This window comes from Sus scrofa, chromosome 14, assembly GCF_000003025.6.
Source record: "Sus scrofa isolate TJ Tabasco breed Duroc chromosome 14, Sscrofa11.1, whole genome shotgun sequence".
Taxonomy (NCBI): Eukaryota; Metazoa; Chordata; class Mammalia; order Artiodactyla; family Suidae; genus Sus; species Sus scrofa.
In genome coordinates this window covers 55,365,666-55,383,379 of record NC_010456.5, presented here as the reverse complement: position 1 = coordinate 55,383,379, position 17,714 = coordinate 55,365,666, and the positions used below count along the sequence as shown (strand labels likewise).

The window sequence follows — 17,714 nt, the reverse complement described above, 5'->3', positions numbered from 1 at the left end:
TCAAAGCCTCTGTATGTGTGTGATAAGTAAGTGTTCCAGGTGTACCAGCATCAGGAGATGGAGGGATGGAAGCCTAGCTGGAGACCTAGTAGGTTGATTGATTGATTGATTGATTGCATTTTAGGGCATTCCCAGGCTAGAGGTGGGAGCTGCAGCTGCCTGCCTGTACCATAGTCACAGCAACGCCATCTGCAACCTAGACCACAGCTCTCAGCAATGTGGGATCCTTGACCCACTGAGCGAGGCCAGGGATCAAACTCCCATCTTCATGGATACTAGTTGGGTTCATTACCGCTCAGCCACAATGGGAACTCCAGGGTTCCGCATTTGAATGTTAGCTCTTTGAATCTTCCTACAAAGTAGGCACAATTAGCCCCATTTTGTAAATATTATGAGCTCTTTGCTTTCCCCCCCTTTTTGAGTGATTGCCATGGTTCCTGGCATTATTCTATGAGCTATACATAGATTAAATCGTTTAATCCTCAAAACGACTCTACAAATAAGTACAAGTATTATAATTGTCTCATAACTGAGGTCATGGAGGCCAAGGTGTATTAAGTAATTTGCCCAAAGTTGTTCAAAAAGAAAACATAGGACATGATTTGAACCTGGGTGCCTTGGCATGGAGCTGGGGCCTGAACCTTTCAGCTAGGCCATCTCCCACTGCAAACGTGCTGAGAGGTCTAGATTTCACTAAGAAAACACAGACGGTAACAGTAGGGCAGGCAGCATTTCAAACTAACATAACCTACTTGAAACCCCACGCTCTTTCCACTGCTCCTTAACTGATCTGCCTGCAAGGCTCTGGTTCCAGGACATGGAAAACCCGAAAATGGCCTTCGTTAGTCAAGAAACCTACACTCTTCGATTCTAAATCTCGTCTTCTGAAGCCCAGCTATGAGGACAGCTGTCATGGTCCCCTTCTTTAAGCAGAACTTGACTTGTAATAAAGGGAAAACCAGTCCTTTTTTTTTTTTGATGAGGAAGGATCCAAGTTGGAATCCTGGCTTTTTGGCCAAATTCTTTCAGAACAGAGATTGAGGTGCTGGAGAAGAAAAAGAATACCAACTCTGTAACTCTGCACTTAAGACAATGACTAAGATGACAAACTTTCTCTGATAGAGGTTGTTTATCCAGAGACAGAAAACTTCTTTGGCTCTCGGCACGCTAAGAAAGCTGGGGAAAACTTTGATGCGAATTGTCCATATGTAATAACATATTTGGAGTCATGTATGATTCAGGTTGCCAAGACCAGGGCTCATTCTTAAAATGTAAAATAAAAATTAGAAAAGGCCATCACAGTAAACAGCAAGGAAGTCAGTTCAAACTCCATTTGAAAAGTTGACCAGGGCACCAGCCCAGCAGTCTGGTTTCCTGCAATTTGCGTCTGCCTGGAATGGATTGCAGCCTGTCAGCAGCTCCTTGGAAGAACCAGGTGCCTTGGAAGGATGCAGAAGACCAGATGCAAAATGCCAGCCAGCAGAAGGAAACCTTGATTCTTGTTTCTTGAAGAACCAGGGGGTCTGACTCAGCAGTTAGGCTCAGACCGGACCCCAGGTGTCTCCTTCCTTGCCAGTTGCATTTCCATCTGGCCCTGCTCCCACCTGGAGCTGCAGCAGAGACCAGAGATGCCGCAGTGCCTTGCTTGGGACAGTGAGGCAGAGAATGAATCATCAGAGGCGGTTTGCAGGTACATAAATGCTACCCAGGTGCAAACAGGTTTATAGCGCTAAGCTGGTGAGAATGTTCATGTGAATAACACCCAGGGGGGCCCTGCAGTTTGCACTCCTAAAGTGAAAAAAAAAAGATATCCGAAGCCACTAAAATGGCAGTGAGAGAGGCTGTTATGTGCATAAGAGCTGGTATTCATCTTAGCCGGCTGCACTGCAAAAAGATGTGGGAGCTACTTTTTGTTTTAAGCTTTAATCATATTCCTTCCATCCTTGTTTCGATTTTGCCAACACTTGCCAATCAGCTAATCTGAACCAAGTCCCATGCCAGCTTCTGGGAGAACAGAACAGGCACAGTCCCTGACCACAGGGAGTTCAAATCTAGCATCTGCTGTGGATCTGCGGGATTGACCCCAAGCTTTGTACTAGCTGATGCGTGCTTTTGAGGGGAGAGGCATAGCAGGCTGGAGCTCACAGCTGATGCCCACATTCTCCTCCACCCAGGGAGCCCTTCTGCCCTCTGTTCCCTGCCACACAGAGGGTGGAGCAGTTTGGATGGCTCTGTAATCTCAGCCACAAAGAGCAGCCCCACCCTTTGTCCCAGTGAAACTCTGGGCTGTCCTCTAACTATAGCCACCCTGCAACCTGGAGCCATCTGATAAGGATAGGTTTCAAAACAGTGCTCCTAATACCTGCCAGCCTCAGGCATGAACGTTGGCTGACCTATTCGGCCTGGGCTGAGAGTTGACAGCAAACGCTGTGAAATAGAATGTGGCGATGTGAACTTAGACACCACTTGGAATAAGATGACACACCCACACGCACGCGCCCTCTCTCTCTGGTGCTTTGATCCAAGCACTTAGGTGATTCAATCCTCAATTTCTAGAAAAAGGAAGGGGTCCTGAGCACAGTGCATTGAAAATTAAACACGAGCAAGTCAGTAGGGGGCAGAGAGGGGATCAACAGAGCGGTGCTGGCTTTCTTCCGGTTCTTGCACGGTAACACGCCCAGGTGGAGTTTGTACCAGAGTGATCTCCAGCCTCTGATCCTGGGAGCTGACAGTGGAGGGTCAGCTTTACTGTGTTTAGAAAGCAAAAGCTGCAGGCATCGCTGGGCAGAGGTTACTGGTATCCTGCCAACAGTGTATCAGCTGTGTTCCGAGCATGCAGAAAGATGCTCTGAAGCTAAGCTAGTTTGGCAATCTTTTTTGGGTAGCAAAAGAGAAGGCTGATAATAACTAAGAATTTCCCAGACTGCCTGGTGGTCCAGGTCTTGCAGTGAAGTCTTTCCATCCATGCATTGGCTCGTGGAATCCCCACCACCACCTTCTGAAGTGATTACTGAAGTGAAGTCCAATCCACAAAAAGGGAAACCAAGCTTTAGCAAGATTAAGCCTTTGCCCAAATGTCATGTATCCCTGCCTGGTGCTTGCCCGCCTCCTCCTGCTAGCAGGATTGCCCTTGTCACTGCCCTGTGATAGCAGGGGGAGAAGCACGGAGACACCTGCCCAGAAGGAGACCTAGCCCTCCCCAGAGGGCCTCAGTCTCCCCACTACACACACACCCATGCTTGGAGGAGGGCATGGTGCCTTCATTTCTTCATCCTTGGCAACTAAAATCTCCCTTCCTCATTTTTGGTTTCTTTTGTTTTGTTTTGTTTTTTTGGTTTGGGGCTTTTTTTGCATTCAGTTGAGATAACCTTACATCTCAGTTCCTGGCACCTAGTCATCCATCCAGGCAAAGCTCATCTCTTGTTTTATTTCATGTTTTTCCCCTTGAGCCCCCTTCCGAATGTTCATTCTTACCCCCATTAGGTTTGCACACTAACACTGCTTATGTACAAGGTCTTACATATAGGTGTACATCTGAATGTACACTCATGTGTATTCATATATATACACACACATGTGTAACATCCTGTATATGTGTTTTTTAAGTTCAATACATAGTACTCTGCCATCCATTTTATTCTATGTCTTCTTTCAATGGGCTACTTTTTTAAGTTATATTCACACTACTGTTTGTAAATCTAGTTTATTACTTCTGATGGTGCCAAGTATTCCATCCCTACCTCTCCCACCATACCCCTGGCTTGAGTGCATATGTGTGTGTGTGTATGCACGTGGATAACCCTTGTTTACTGTCTGTTAACACTGACCGAAATGTGTATTCCATGAGAGTGGGAACTGTGTTGGTTTTTTTTTGTTTTGTTTTGTTTTGTTTTTAATCTTTTTATAGCTGCCTGCAGCATATGGCAGTTCCTGGGCTAGGGGTCGAATTGGAGCTGCAGCTGCCAGCCTACACCACAGCCACAGCAGATCTGAGCCACCTCTGTGACCTAAACTGCAGCTTATGGCAATGCTAGATCCTTAACCCACTGAACGAGGCTGGGGACTGAACCCGCATCCTCACGGACGCTATGTTGGGTTCTTTACATGCTGAGCTACAATGGGAACACCAAGGAACTGTGTTTTAAACACAGTGGCATCCTCGGCAGTTAGAACAGTGCCAGACTGATAGTGCCAACAATAGGTTCTTAATAAATATTTGTTGAAGAACTAAATGCGTACGCATTCATGGCACTATGCTTAGCTCTTCCTCTAGTGAGGGACACCGAGGTGGTCTTTTTGCCCTGCTCCGAGGGGCATAGAGGTGCGGGATTGGAAGGTGACTCATATTAAATGCCCCTCTCCCTCCTCTTCCCCCATCCCTCCTTCCTCCCCTCCTCCCTTCCTCCCTCTCCCTCCCTGTCTCCTTCCTTCCTTCTTTACATGTTCCTTCAGTCTGAACCCCCTACAGTCAGAGGAAAAGAAGGATATTTGTGTTCTCAGAGGCCCCACCTCAACTATAAATGAATCACTCCAAAAAGGACCTCTGTTTAGGGGACCATTCCTGAGCAGGCAGACAGAATCTCAGAGGGTGCATTTTTTATTTATTTTGATTTGACAAGCCTATGGAGTCTCTGATCTGCGGCAAACCTTTGTGATGGGGTTGGGGGAGAGGGAGGGGATGAGAGGACCAGGTCCTCCAAGTGGGGGTAGAGAGGTGGGCGCTGTGGGGGCGGGGGTGCACACGGCAAGAGGGAGAGCCCGGGTGGTCAGGTGCAGACTGGGAGTGGGTGGCCTCCCATTTGTCCTACAAACAGCTGGCAGCACGTTTGAGAGGAACAGGATATTTACAGTTTCATAGTATCTCCCCACAGATGATCTGCGCCTCTCTGTGCGATGCACTAGGAAGATATCGTTATTTGGCATTTCCGCCCAAAGCGCATCGTCTGAACCTAATCATGAGGAACAAACGAGACAAACCACAGTGCAGGGTGCTTTACAAACTTTGCTCTACGTGGCAGGAGAAACAGAGCCCAGGAGCTGTCCCCGCGGTGCTTTACAAACTCTGCTCTACGTGACAGGAGAAACAGAGCCCAGGAGCTGTCCCCACGGAAAGGAGACTAAGTTGACCTGGCCACTGCAAGCAACACTGGATCCTGGAAGAGGGAAGAGTGATTTCTCTAAAGGACATTATTGGGTCAGGGGGTGAAATTTGAATATGGCCTGCATATTAGAGCCTATATTGTATTAACGTTAAACTTCCTGACAGTGACAATTACATCGTGCTTATATGACAGTGTCCTTATTCTTCAAAGCAAAGGGCAAAATAATGCGATTTAATGCAGATAGTTTAGGAAAAATAACAATAATGACAGCAAGTGCGGATAGAGAAAAAAGATTAAGCCAATGTGGCAAAATAGTAACAATCAGTAGGTCTGTGCCATTTGCAAAAAAATGGATGAATCTAGAGGGTATCACGCTTAAGTCAGACAGAAAAATACTCTATGCTATCACTTATACATGGAATCTAAAAAAATAAAACAAACGAAGATAACCGAAAAAAAGACGCACAGATTTAGAGAACACCCCAGTGGTGACCAGGGGGGAGAGAGGGAAGGGGGGAGGGGAAAGACAGGGTAGGGGATTAAGAGGGACAAACTAGGATTAGAAAATAGATAAGCAACAAGGATACATTGTACAGTATAGGGAAAGACAGCCATTAGTTCGTAATATATTTTTGAAAAAAGAAAAATGCACTGAAACATTAAGGGTGAAACTGGCTTATGTTTGTGTCTTCTGCTGTTCCTCTGACTACTTGAAAAACATCATAATCATCACTGTAAAGAGCTAATAATAGAGAAAAAACATTATCAGGCAGAACCTTCTGGAACCGGGGGCCCATATCGTGGTTGCTCTTAAATTCCACTAACTGTATGGAGCAATTAAACAGAAATGAATGACTGCAGAATTAAAAAAAAGTTTTGGGACAGGGAAGTCATTACGTCCAAAAACATACGTCCACACACACCAGGAGGCACATTCCATAGAAAGACTGGAAACCACAACAGAACATTCTGGAGTTCTTAAATTTCTAGGCTCTTTCCTAGATTGTGTAGTAAATATTCATAGCCAGAACCATCACAGAACTGGAATCCCAAAGGGAGACAATTATCCAAACAAAACATCTGTAAACAAAATAGATGGCTCATTCACTTTCGTGTCCTGTCTAGACAGACAAAAGCCCCTGATAGAGGGGTCAGTGCTTGTCTCTCTCTACACACAAGTGCACACACACACACACACACACACCACCACACACACACACACACATCATCACACCATTCAAGTTCTTCTGCAGGTGTGTGTGTAATGACACAGCACTCTCCCCGCCACGCTAACCCCCTGCTACCTTGACGAAGAAGCTCTTCGGGTGTTGACAATAATTCCCATGCGTCCCTGTGACAACCACCTCAGAGGTGAGAACAGGAACTCAGCTGTTCAAAGGCAGAGAGGCTCAAAGGACTATCTTTGCTCACAGTGGTTCTTTTAGGGATAGAGAAAGCTGAAGTGGGACATTGTTCAGGGAAGGAGAGAAGCTCAGCAACCTAAATGGGAATTCGCAATCTCTAGGTCAAAGTCTGGCAAAAGTGACAACCATGAGGCAGTGGCTGGGAAATTTGGATCCAGGTGTCCAAGACAGAAGAAAAAGCTGGAAAATCTCAAGATGGGTCTTGTAGCCCATCAACCCAAACTAGTCCAAACCTTACTAGGAACAGGGCAGAGGAAAGTGCATCCAGGAATTTGGGTCTTTTGGAGGCAATCGACTTGGTTAACTGGAATTGGTCCATGCTTTTCCTTGGAGCCTGGCGAGGCTAAAATCGGTGAGCTTCCCACCCAGCCTGCTGGTGCAGCGTGTGGGGTGAGCTGGGTCTGGCTGGGTCGGGGGCACCGAGGGGCTCAGATATCCTGCAGAGAGGTCAAAGCTTTGGAAGGGAAGCTTCGGGTAAGGAAAGCTTTGGATCTCGTTAAGGCAGATTTGCGTTATTTTTAGATGGCTGCCAGTGAAATGTGAAATGCTCTCTGGGACTTGATGTTGCATTTTTAGTTTGCGTCTAACATTATATCCTCTCTGTTGTTTGCCTCCACACTACCCAGGAACCGTGACCTCAACCCAGCCCCAAGTCTTAAGATCATTTAGGTGGACAAACTCATGTAAACATCCCCACCAGCGTGAGTAACCGCAGGCCCAGCTTCCTCCTGAAGGTGCATTTATATATTTAAGTCAAAGGTACAATCACAACCCTGGTGTGTTATTGGACTGCCTGTGTTGAAAGAGAATGTTTTGTTAAGGGGGCTGAGTGCCCTGGAAGGAAGTTGCTCAATCTCAGTGGAAACCAAACCCTAGCTTTGGTTTCCTCGGGAAATTTTGCAGTAACTGCTTCTCTATAATTAGCGAGCATGGGCTTAACCAAAGCCGTAGCCCAGACCTGGCCCAGCAAGTGTAGACGTAAGCAGTGCATGGGCCAGAGCCATCACACCGCCCATCTTCGCCATCCTAGACTCTTGGAGGTGTTCAAGTCTTGGAAGCAACAACCCAGTCTGGGCAGTTTTCACTTTTTTTTTTCCTAAGTCTACTATGGATGGAAGGGGAGAAGGAAGAGGAGGAGGAAGAGGAGGCTTTAGTTTATAGCGGGATCAGTTCCCTCAGTTGCATAAAACATTTCAAAGGGTCCTGTTGTCAACAAAAGGTGAAAAGTAGTTGACAACCGTGGATTAGTCTTTGCCACTTCACCAATGAGGAAATGAAAGTCCAGAGAGTTTCAGTAGCCAGATCATGGTTGTGAGCTATGGTAAATGGCCAAGGCTTCTGATGTCACATCCAGAACTGAGTTTCCCTACTGCCCACCACAAGTGACACTGAAGCCAGCAGAGCAACCAGTGCTGTGGATAAGCCTCCTGACAGGCCGATTGGCAAGGGATCCATCAGCTATCAAGTCCTACTATTCAGGTGGCATGGTGCCAGCTTCTGTGAGGTATAGAAAAGTCTTTAAGTGATATCATCTCTCCCACAAAGAGCTTACTCTATGTTGTGGTCTGTGCACAAAGGCTGGAAAAAGAATTTTCCAGATTTGGAGTTCCTGATTTGGCTCAGTGGTAATGAACCTGACTGATATCCATGAGGACTCCAGTTCCATCCCTGGCCTCACTCGGTAGGTTAAGGATCTGGCATTGCCATGAGCTCTGGTGTAGGTCACAGGTGAGGCTTGGATCCCATGTGGCTTTTTTGTGGCGTAGGCTGGCAGCTGCAACTCCGATTCAACCCCTAGCCTGGGAACTTCCATATGCCATGGGGCTGGCCCTAAAAAGATTAAAAAAAAAAAAAAAAAAGGAATGTTCTAGATTTAAAGCAAAAGGTGAAGAAAAGACACGTTTACTGAGGCAAGAGACACTGTTAATGCAGTGGTCTGACTTCCGGATAATGAGGGAGAGCCGACCCTGGGCTCATGGTCATGTCTGCTTTTACAGCTGAGGGAGAGAGGCGGGGTCTCAGGATACACCTGCTGACCTGCTGATTGGCTGGGGAAAGATGGGCTCTTCAGTATGCTTGCTGATTGGTTGGGGGCGTATAAGGCCCCTGTAGGAGCGAAGTGAGGAGTGGGTCACATACCTTTCCTAGTAGGGGCTGGAAGGTGTAGGTCAGGTTGCTGGGGTGGGGGAGGTCCTTAGGAACAATTTAACAATTACAATCAGGCATGTGGGATGATGAGTGTCTGGTAATTCTTATCTCGGCCAGAGGCTTTTTGAATTTTATTCTCCTTGGAGAGGCCTTGGAGTCCCACATTCTATACTTGAAGAGATGTGACAGATGCCCAAAATGTGTAACAGTGCAAAACCAGGAGGGTGGAGTGTGGAAATTGATGCTGTGGGAGTCAGAAGAGGGAGGGCGCTCTGCAAGGAACCTCAGTGGGGAGGCTTCCTGGAGGAGGTGAGCCGTGGAAGAGAGGAGCCCTGGGGACCTTGTGAGGAGAGTGGCAGCTGCAGAAACAGAGGGGCCATGAGGACAGACGGGAGTGTCCTGGCACCGAGGTTTGTTCACCCTAGGAAATACCAAGACAGGGGGCAGAGCCGGGCACCAGGGTGTTGACCAGCACTCAGAACATGGGGCTGGCAGACAGAGGGAAGGTGGGGTGCTGCTGCTCAGAACTGCCTGGACCTATTGGCATCTCCACCCTCCCCCTCCCACCAACCCGATCAAGCTGCAAGACACAGAAAGGCAGCGTCCCATTGACACATGCTGCTGGGACCTTAGCTCATACTTTCATCACCCCACTTCCTCCTGATCCTCCCTCTGCTCCTCTGGCCCCTGATCTGCCTTCCCTACCCTTCCAATGGCCACCAGAATTCTCTGGCTAAAAAACCAGGGTTACCCTGTCCTCACCCTGCTTTAAGACCCAAGCGACCCATTATCTGTAGGATAAGTCCATACTCCTTTGCAGGACAGACCAGACCCTTCCAAGTCTGATCACACCTACTTTATTTTTCTTTTTATGGCTGTGCCTGCAGTATATGGAAGTTCCCAGGCTAGGGGTTGAATCTGAGATTCAGCTGCTAGCCTACACCACAGTCCCCAGCAGCGCCGGATTCTTAATCCACTGAGCGAGGTCAGGGATTGAACCTGAATTTTCATGGATACTAGTTGGGTTCTTAACCCACTGAGCCACAGAGGGAACTCCTGACCACACCTACTTTAGGTCCCTTCCCCTTTTGCCCCCTTGGCTCCAGGCGGATGTTCTTATGGCCCCTTTCTATTGCCCTCCAGGACTCTCTGAATCCTCCATGCCTTTCTGGCATAGCACCTTCTTTGCAGAAAGTCTTCATCTTCTAACTCTTCTTTGAGACTCATCTCAAACACCACCTCCTCCAGATTCTTTTCCCATATAGGTTATTATAGAATATTGAGTAGAATTCCCTGTGCTATACAGCAAGCCCTTGTTATCTATTTTATACATAATAGTGTGTATCAGTTAATCCCAAACTCCTAATTTATCTCTCCCCTTTCCTGAGAAACCAACATTTTTAACCAGATGTCTTTTATTTGCTTCTAGTGTCCTGCATATAATGGGTGCTTAATACGGAATCTTGGGCAGAATGGCATTATCCTAACTAAAAGCTTTTCTCAAAGGCAGCAACTCCACCCAAAAGGAAGCTGGTGATAACATCTCTCTGCCACTTCCAGCCCTCTTTCCTACCTGGAATGTGCTTTTTCCCTTTAAATCTTATCTTCAGTTCATCAATTAATTATTCAATCAACAAATATTTAGCCAACAAACATGAACACCACCTCCAGAGTGGGCCCCCGGCACACCCTGTGCTCACTGCCCTGGGGGGTCGCCGGCCTGCAGCCTGTGGTCTACACCCCTGAGACTCCTGCAGCACCTGCCCTCCACCCCAGCCCCCTTGAGACACTGTGTTGGTGCTTTGTCGTTCAGGACTTAGCCCGTTCTAACTCGGGAGTCCATGTGCACCCAGGCCGCTTCCCTTGTGTGAACACAATTGCCCAGCTGCCCCGAGAAAGCCAACAGTTGAGATTGTGTCAGGGTCTTTGTTCCGTTCCTATAAAGGACGGCCTGTTAGGTAATAATCCATCCCAGATGGAAAACACGCCTTTTGTAAGGCCTGAAACTAACTATTGCCACATCTCCCTTCAAGCCCACAAACAGTTCTTTCACTGCGCCACAACGAGCTTAACTAACTACAGTCTCCAAAACGGCTTAAAACGGGGGCTCTGGCCTCAGGGAGACACAAAGGGTGACACCGCATGGGGACAGCTCCAGGGAGTGGGGTCAAACCAGGGGGTCCGGGCTGATCAACAGCCCTCGTCCTGGGTGGGAGGCCACCTTTCCCAAACTTCTGCCAGGGGGAACCTGTGGAGGTTGAGGGTGGGCTGGGGACAGCCACGTTGCCACGTGATGGCCGGGGCGGAGGTGAAAAATAACCCAACTTGGGAGGAATGCCTCTCCAATCCTGAGACCTAAAGCACCACGTCCCCCTGGGACGGCAGGGAGTCCTTGGCCTGCCAATAAACTCTCAAACCCAGGGTGCAGCAGGAAAGGTTTCATCCCACCAGCACCCTTACAGGGTAGGCAGCAGACCAGTGTGTCCTCTGGAACTTGGGCTTTCCATGTGTGCACACACACATGCACTCGCGCACATGTGCACGTGCACACACACACACACACACACTGTCATGGGCGGAGCCATGGCCCCCTAGTGTTCATATGGTGAAGTCTCGCCCCCAGGACCTCCGAATGGGACTGTGTGTCAAGATGGGGCCTTTGAAGAGGTGATGAAGTAACACGAGGTCATTAGGCTGGGCCCTGATCCAGGATGCGTGGTGTCTTTATAAGAAGAGGTGTTTGGGACACAGACACAGAGGGAGGCTGTGTGAGGACAGAGAGAAGGTGGCGGTCCACGAGCCCAGGAGGGAGGCTTCGGAAGGAACCAGCCCAGCCCAACCCAGCTTCTGATCTCAGGCTTCCAGCCTCCAAATCCAGGACACAATACACGTCTGCTGTCTAAGCTGCTTAGTGTGTGGTGCTTAGTTATGGCAGCCTGAGCAGACAGATAGAGCTTCACCCCAATTCACACACTCACACAGACACACACGCTCGCACACACAAATCACTCTCATACATGCACAGTCTCACACTCATCTCCCACCCCCATGCCACCTACACAATACCTGCTCCACACACACTCTCTCACATGTCCAAGTGCACACACATATAGCCTCTTCAAGCACTCACACATGTACAAGTACACATGTACTTCCTCCCTTCGCAACTCTCTCACATGTACAGGAACAAACGTAGTTACTCCCTTCACACACTCACACACACTTCCTGAATCCAGACTCAGGCTGCCGTGGCTCAGGCTCCCACTGAGGCCGGTTCCCTTCCTCGAATAGCGGGCCCTGCTCTCTGACAAGCTCACTCCTCTCACTGGAACCTCTGGGCCCTTCACCTAGAGCCTGATTTCCTGCGTCCTGACACTCCCTGGAACCTGGCACTGTGCCCGCCTGTCTCCTGATCTTGGCCTGGACCAGGACCAGGGAGGCCTAGACTCTTGCTGAGCAAGGGCAAGGAGTAAGCACTTGGAATTTCTGTGTTCTCATCTCTAAAATTGGTGTTTACGCCCGCACAGAGGTTCTCAAAGTGTGGTCTCCAGATCAGCAGCATCAGGACCACCTGAACCTTGTTAAGAAGGCATGTTCTCAGGCCCCACCCAGACCCACTGATCTGAGCCTCTGGGGTGGGGGGGGGTCCAGAAATCTGAGTTTTCACATGTCCTCTGGGCAGTTCTGGTGCAGGCTGAAGTTTGAGAGCCATTGAACTGGAAGATCTCAAAAATTCCTGCTAGGGAGCAAATCTCCCAGACAAATGCTTAAGTGCCAGAAGCATTAAATGTGGTAATTATGATGGGTATGAATTATGAAATGCCTTCCAATTCCCATTGTGGTTCAGTGGAAACAAATCCGACTAGGAACAACGGGGTTACGGGTTCAATCCCTGGCCTCGCTCAGTGAGATAAGAATCTGGCATTGCCATGAGCTGTGGTATAGGTCGCAGACACAGCTTGGATCTGGCTACTGTAGCTCTGTTTAGACCCCTAGCCTGGGAATCTCCATATGCTGCGGGTAAGGCCCTAAAAGGCAAATAAATAAATAAATAAATGCCTTCAAACAACCCTCTAAAGTGTCATCAGGTGAGTTTCCTTGTGGCAGAGGGTTAAGGATCCAGAGTTGTCACTGCAGCGGCTTGGGTTGCTGCTGTGGCACAAGTTTGATCCCTGGCCCAGGAAGTTCCACATGCTGCTGCCATGGCCAAAAAATAAAATAAGCACCATGAAAAGGATTTTCCAGATGAGTGAAACAAGGCCCAGAGAGGTTAAGTAACTCACCAAGGGACACACAGCTGGAGATGAGCTGGAGGAGGATTCGTGCCAGGGCTCCCTCACTGATCTGTCTCTAGTATCTCACCCGGGCTACCACAGTGACAAGTGCCTGGCCCGCCATCAGCACACAGCCAAAGTCACTCACTTCTTGGTGGTCCCAAGACCTTACGACCTACCTTCCCACCTTGACCAACTTTGCCAGCCTCCATCACTGCCCTACCATTTCCAGTACCTTCCAGCTTTCTCCCCCACCGCCCACCCCCAGCCCAAGGTCGAGCCCTGCCCTCCTCTGATTTCCACGGTGGTGTCATCAAAGCATCTCAACCCTTCCACAGATCCACACCATACCCGGAGCCAGCTTGGCTCCTGAAGGAATGAGGCCAGGCCTAGAGAAACACTCCCTCTCCTTTCACAACTTTCCGTAAAAGAAAAAACTCCTGCAGATGATATTGAGACTTCCAAGGCCTTGATCCTCACACACTGCAAAAGCCGGTGGGAAAAACAAGGCTTCCCTGGTTTTTCCTGGATGGAGCCTGGGGCACAAGGGCCCTGAGCAGAAGGAGAGCCCTCCAGGAGGAGCCGGATCCCTGCCCTCAACTCTCCCTGACCCAGAGACTGCCCTGCCCCCTTCCCCTCAGAAAGGGACCCCCCCCCGGTCCCCCAGCACCATCACTCTGGTCCCCTCGACAGTGCACTTCTGGGCCAGGCCCCACTAGGAGGACAAGGATTTTGTCTGCCACTTCACTGCTCTCTCCCTAGTTCCTACAGGTCATAAGTGCCTAATTCAAGAATTCACTGAATGAAGGAATTCTTGTTCCATCTGCCAGATTTTACATCAGTGGCAGCTTTGTATACCCAGGCACACACGCTCATGCTCACACTCAGGAGCTGGGGCAGAGGCCACAGGAGGAGAAGGTGAGGAAGCAGGGTGGCTGGGCTGGGGGAGGTAGGGACCGAGCAGAGGCAGAGGCAGAGGGTGGGAGGAGGGGATTGGGAATGGACAGCCCATAGCTGAGGCCTGTAGGCAAAGAATCACAAGTTGGAAATCAGGCCTGAGACCGGATCCTGCATGAGGTCTGCTTACAAAAATTCTCATGTGTGTTGGGTACAGAAAGGTCACGGACATGACAGAGATGGTCCCACGTGTGTGAACTTAGCTGAGTCCGGACTCAGACCCAGCTGTAGGGTTGCCCTGTGGGCAGGGCTAATCTGGCAGCATCTGGAGGTACACCAAGGGAGGTTTTGTGGGCTGAACTTTAACCCCAAGTGATGCTAAATTCGGTTTCACTTACTGGTCGTGGACAAGTCCTTCCTCGGCAGATGCATACGTTACACCCAGGGTGGCTTGCACAAGACTTCCCTGCCACGTGACCGGGCCAAGGGCTCCATGCCTTCCATGACTGGGTTAGGACCGAGTCCTCCTCCTCTCCATTCCTCTTCATCTGGGCTTGGTCCCTCAGTCTCTGTAGGCCATCTTGTCATTCCTGGTAATTCCATGACCCACGGCTCAGCAATCAGCTGAATGGGCTTGGCTGCCTTCTGTTTCTCTGCAGCCACTCTTCCCGGACTGTTGGCCATTTAGAATAGGTGTGTCACTGCTGCCCTCTAGGACCAGGAGACAGTTACTAACAGCGGATCCCAGACAGACCAGCACTGCAGACAAAACCAGGCTGCAACTTTGCAGCCCTAATCTTGCATGGGAGGTGGTGGTGGGACCCGGACCAGGATCCTACGACAGGTCAGCTCTGCCCAGGGAAGGGCCAGCAGTGCCCGCGGGACAAGGCTCAGGCTCAGAAAGGTGGATCAACAGAGCCAGCAGAGAGGGAAAGCCAGGGCTCGAGCCTGCATTTGCAGTCTCCAAATCTCTGTTCTTTTTGCCCTTCCAAAAAAGACCCAACTATAAATGATGAGCATGATTCCTGGATAAACCAAGTCATTGGGATTCAGTCCTGGAGAAGAGAAATGGTTCCAGCGGAGGGTGGCTTGGCTGGGCAGGAGCCAAGTGCCCTGTGTGATCCAGGCTCTGAGCGACCTCCCTGCTCGCCCCATGCTTGAGGCTTAGGCTCGATGGACGCCAGCTGGGACTCCCACGAGCCTCTGTGTAAACCACAGGTGTTAGGCAGCTCTGCTCAACACGGCCAGGCAGACGCCTTCTTAGATTCTCCAAAGCAAGCAATTGCTTTCTTGTGACAGTACATTTACTGTGTAGGGGTGAATTGGGTCTCAAGGCACAAATGCCCAGTTACAAGCCCTGGGGGTGTACCGTACGGCATATAGGTGGTGATTGTAGTTAAGAGCACCGTACTGTGTATTTGAAAAGTACTGAGTAGATCCTAAAGGCTCTCTTCACGAGGAAAAAAAATTGTAACCATGTGTGGGGACAGATGTTCATTAGACTTGTGGTGATGATTTCACACTATGTACAAATACTGAATCATGACGTTGCATACCTGAAGCCCATATAATGTTATATGTCAATTATGTCTCAGTAAAATTAAAAAAAAAAAAAAACAAGGAGTTTCTGTCGTGGCGCAGTGGAAATGAACCCGACTAGGAACCATGAGGTTGCGGGTTTGGTCCCTGGCCTCGCTCAGTGGGTTGAGGATCCGGCGTTGCTGTGAGCTGTGGTGTAGGCTGCAGACGCGGCTTGGATCCCGTGTTGCTGAGGCTCTGGGGTAGGCTGGTGGCTACAGCTCCAATTGGACCCCTGGCCTGGGAAACTCCATATGCTGCGGAAGCAGCCCTAGAAAAGGTAAAAAGACAAAAACAAACAAACAAACAAACAAAAAACCATGAGGCTCTGTCAGTATAAGCACTGGGTGGATTTTTGAGTAGTAAATAAAGAAAATGATATGGCAGAGGAAGTCTAATCACTAACAAAAACCATGCTAAAATTCCTAATTGTCTTACATTTTCAAAGGATGCGTGCATCATTGAGCTTATGATACCCTGCCCCAGGTCTGAAAGTCCAGATGAGAAAGTAAATTCTATAAAAATTAAACTAGTGGCCAACAATTTCCAGCTTTTCAAAAGAGGAATAATTCCTCAGTTGTTACACCTGAGTTTATCAAAGTCAGGACGAACTTGGAAGTCAAAATATTAAAGGATGAAGCTCGGAGTTTCTGTTATGGCTCAGTGGGTTAAGAACCCAACATAGGAGTTCCCGTCGTGGCTCAGTGATTAACAAATCTGACTAGGAACCATGAGGTTGTTGGTTCAATCCCTGCCATTGCTCAGTGGGTTAAGGATCCAGCATTGCCATAAGCTGTGATGTAGGTTGCAGACTCGGCTCGGATCTGGTGTTGCTGTGGCTGTGGTGAAGGTTGGCAGCTATAGCTCTGATTAGACCCCTAGCTGGGAACCTCCATGTGCCTCAGGTGCGGCCCTAAAAAGATAAAATAATAATAATAAAGGACTAAGCTCATAGCTGGGATGATCATAAAACCCAGGTAAAAACTTTGCTAAAATACGGACTCTAAACAGGATGGTCAGCTTCTGGTCATCTCCAGATCACTGACCTGTCCCCTGAGGGCCACTGGGAGGAGATGCCCAAGGCAGCTCTCTCCTCCCAAGTCCTCAGACACCCCGAGTCCTCCCAGAGACAGTTTGCTTTGCTCAAGGCTGTTTTGTTTCACTTCCCACTTTCCCTTTCAGGCCAGGGTCAAGGGAACCCAATGTGAAAAGGGCTACAAGGCCTTTCAATGAATTCCAGGACTCACACCATACAAAATAGTAATTTCCCTTACGATACGGGCAGCTATCTCAACTTCCTTTTGGAAAGAGGCAAGATATAAAATACTTCTATTCCTTCCATAGAATGATTTGTCCTAAGACAACAGAAGTCCACTTACCTCTGGGCAGAAAGCCTTATGTGCAGAAAGCACAACCATCTGCTTCTACCCAGGGCCGTAGTGTCTGCCAAGCCAAATGACCCCCAGTGCACAAGCAGGAGCCACACTGTCTCTCACCAGGTTCAGTCACCCAGAGAGAGTGCTCAGTTCCCAAAGGTGACCCTGGGATTGCTTCTAGGTCTTCTGCTGCATGTAGTCTCTGGAGCACTGCTGGGGACAATTCAAAATGGTTCAGGAGGCCGCTGGCACCGCGGTGGATCTGCTGGGTGGCTCCGGTCCAGCCTAGACCTGTGGTCCAAGTGTTTTCCATTTAGCAACACCCAGGCTACAGGCACGGCGGCTGACCTTGCTCATAGCAGTGGTCCTGCCACTAGCCTTCATCCCCAGACTGGGATGGACTGGAAGGGCTGTTCCCTCCGGGTCTGCACCGTCAGCACCCCTACACTGTCCCGGAGGCGGGGACAGGGTTCTTCCCAGCACCCAGCCCTACAAGGGCAGAGCGGCCTCTTCCACGATGGCCCTTGGGTGGCAGATGTGGATCCAAAGAGTGACACTGGGCATCTATTCCACTAACATAATCAATTAAATCAGTGCATTCAAATGCTCCCACCAGCCCCACCCATGTACAACTCAGGTAACTGCTTCAAATGACTTACTGTGGCCAAACAGGTCAAAATGAGGTCATTATGGTGGATGCTAACTCAGTTTGACTTGGGTCCTTATAAAAAGAGGAAATTTGGACAGACACAGAAAGAATGTCATGTGTCATGACATGATATCACGTACGTGTGGAATCTAAAATATGACACAGGAGCTCCCACTGTGGCACAGTGGGCTAAGAACTTGACTGATTTGGATTAATCCCTGGTTCAGAAACTTCCATATGCCATGGGGTGTGGCCATAAAAAATAA

The 17,714-nt window shown here is 49.1% G+C and overlaps 1 long non-coding RNA gene across 2 annotated transcripts in view; it reads right to left on the bottom strand.

The window, feature by feature from the left end:
- The window catches only part of LOC110256722, a 35,415-nt gene extending 19,953 nt beyond the window's left edge, over window positions 1-15,462 (bottom strand). For both annotated transcript variants that reach the window (XR_002338620.1, XR_002338621.1), the window contains exon 1: window positions 14,244-15,462. This is a non-coding gene — a long non-coding RNA (uncharacterized LOC110256722). The remainder of the gene's footprint in view (window positions 1-14,243) is intronic.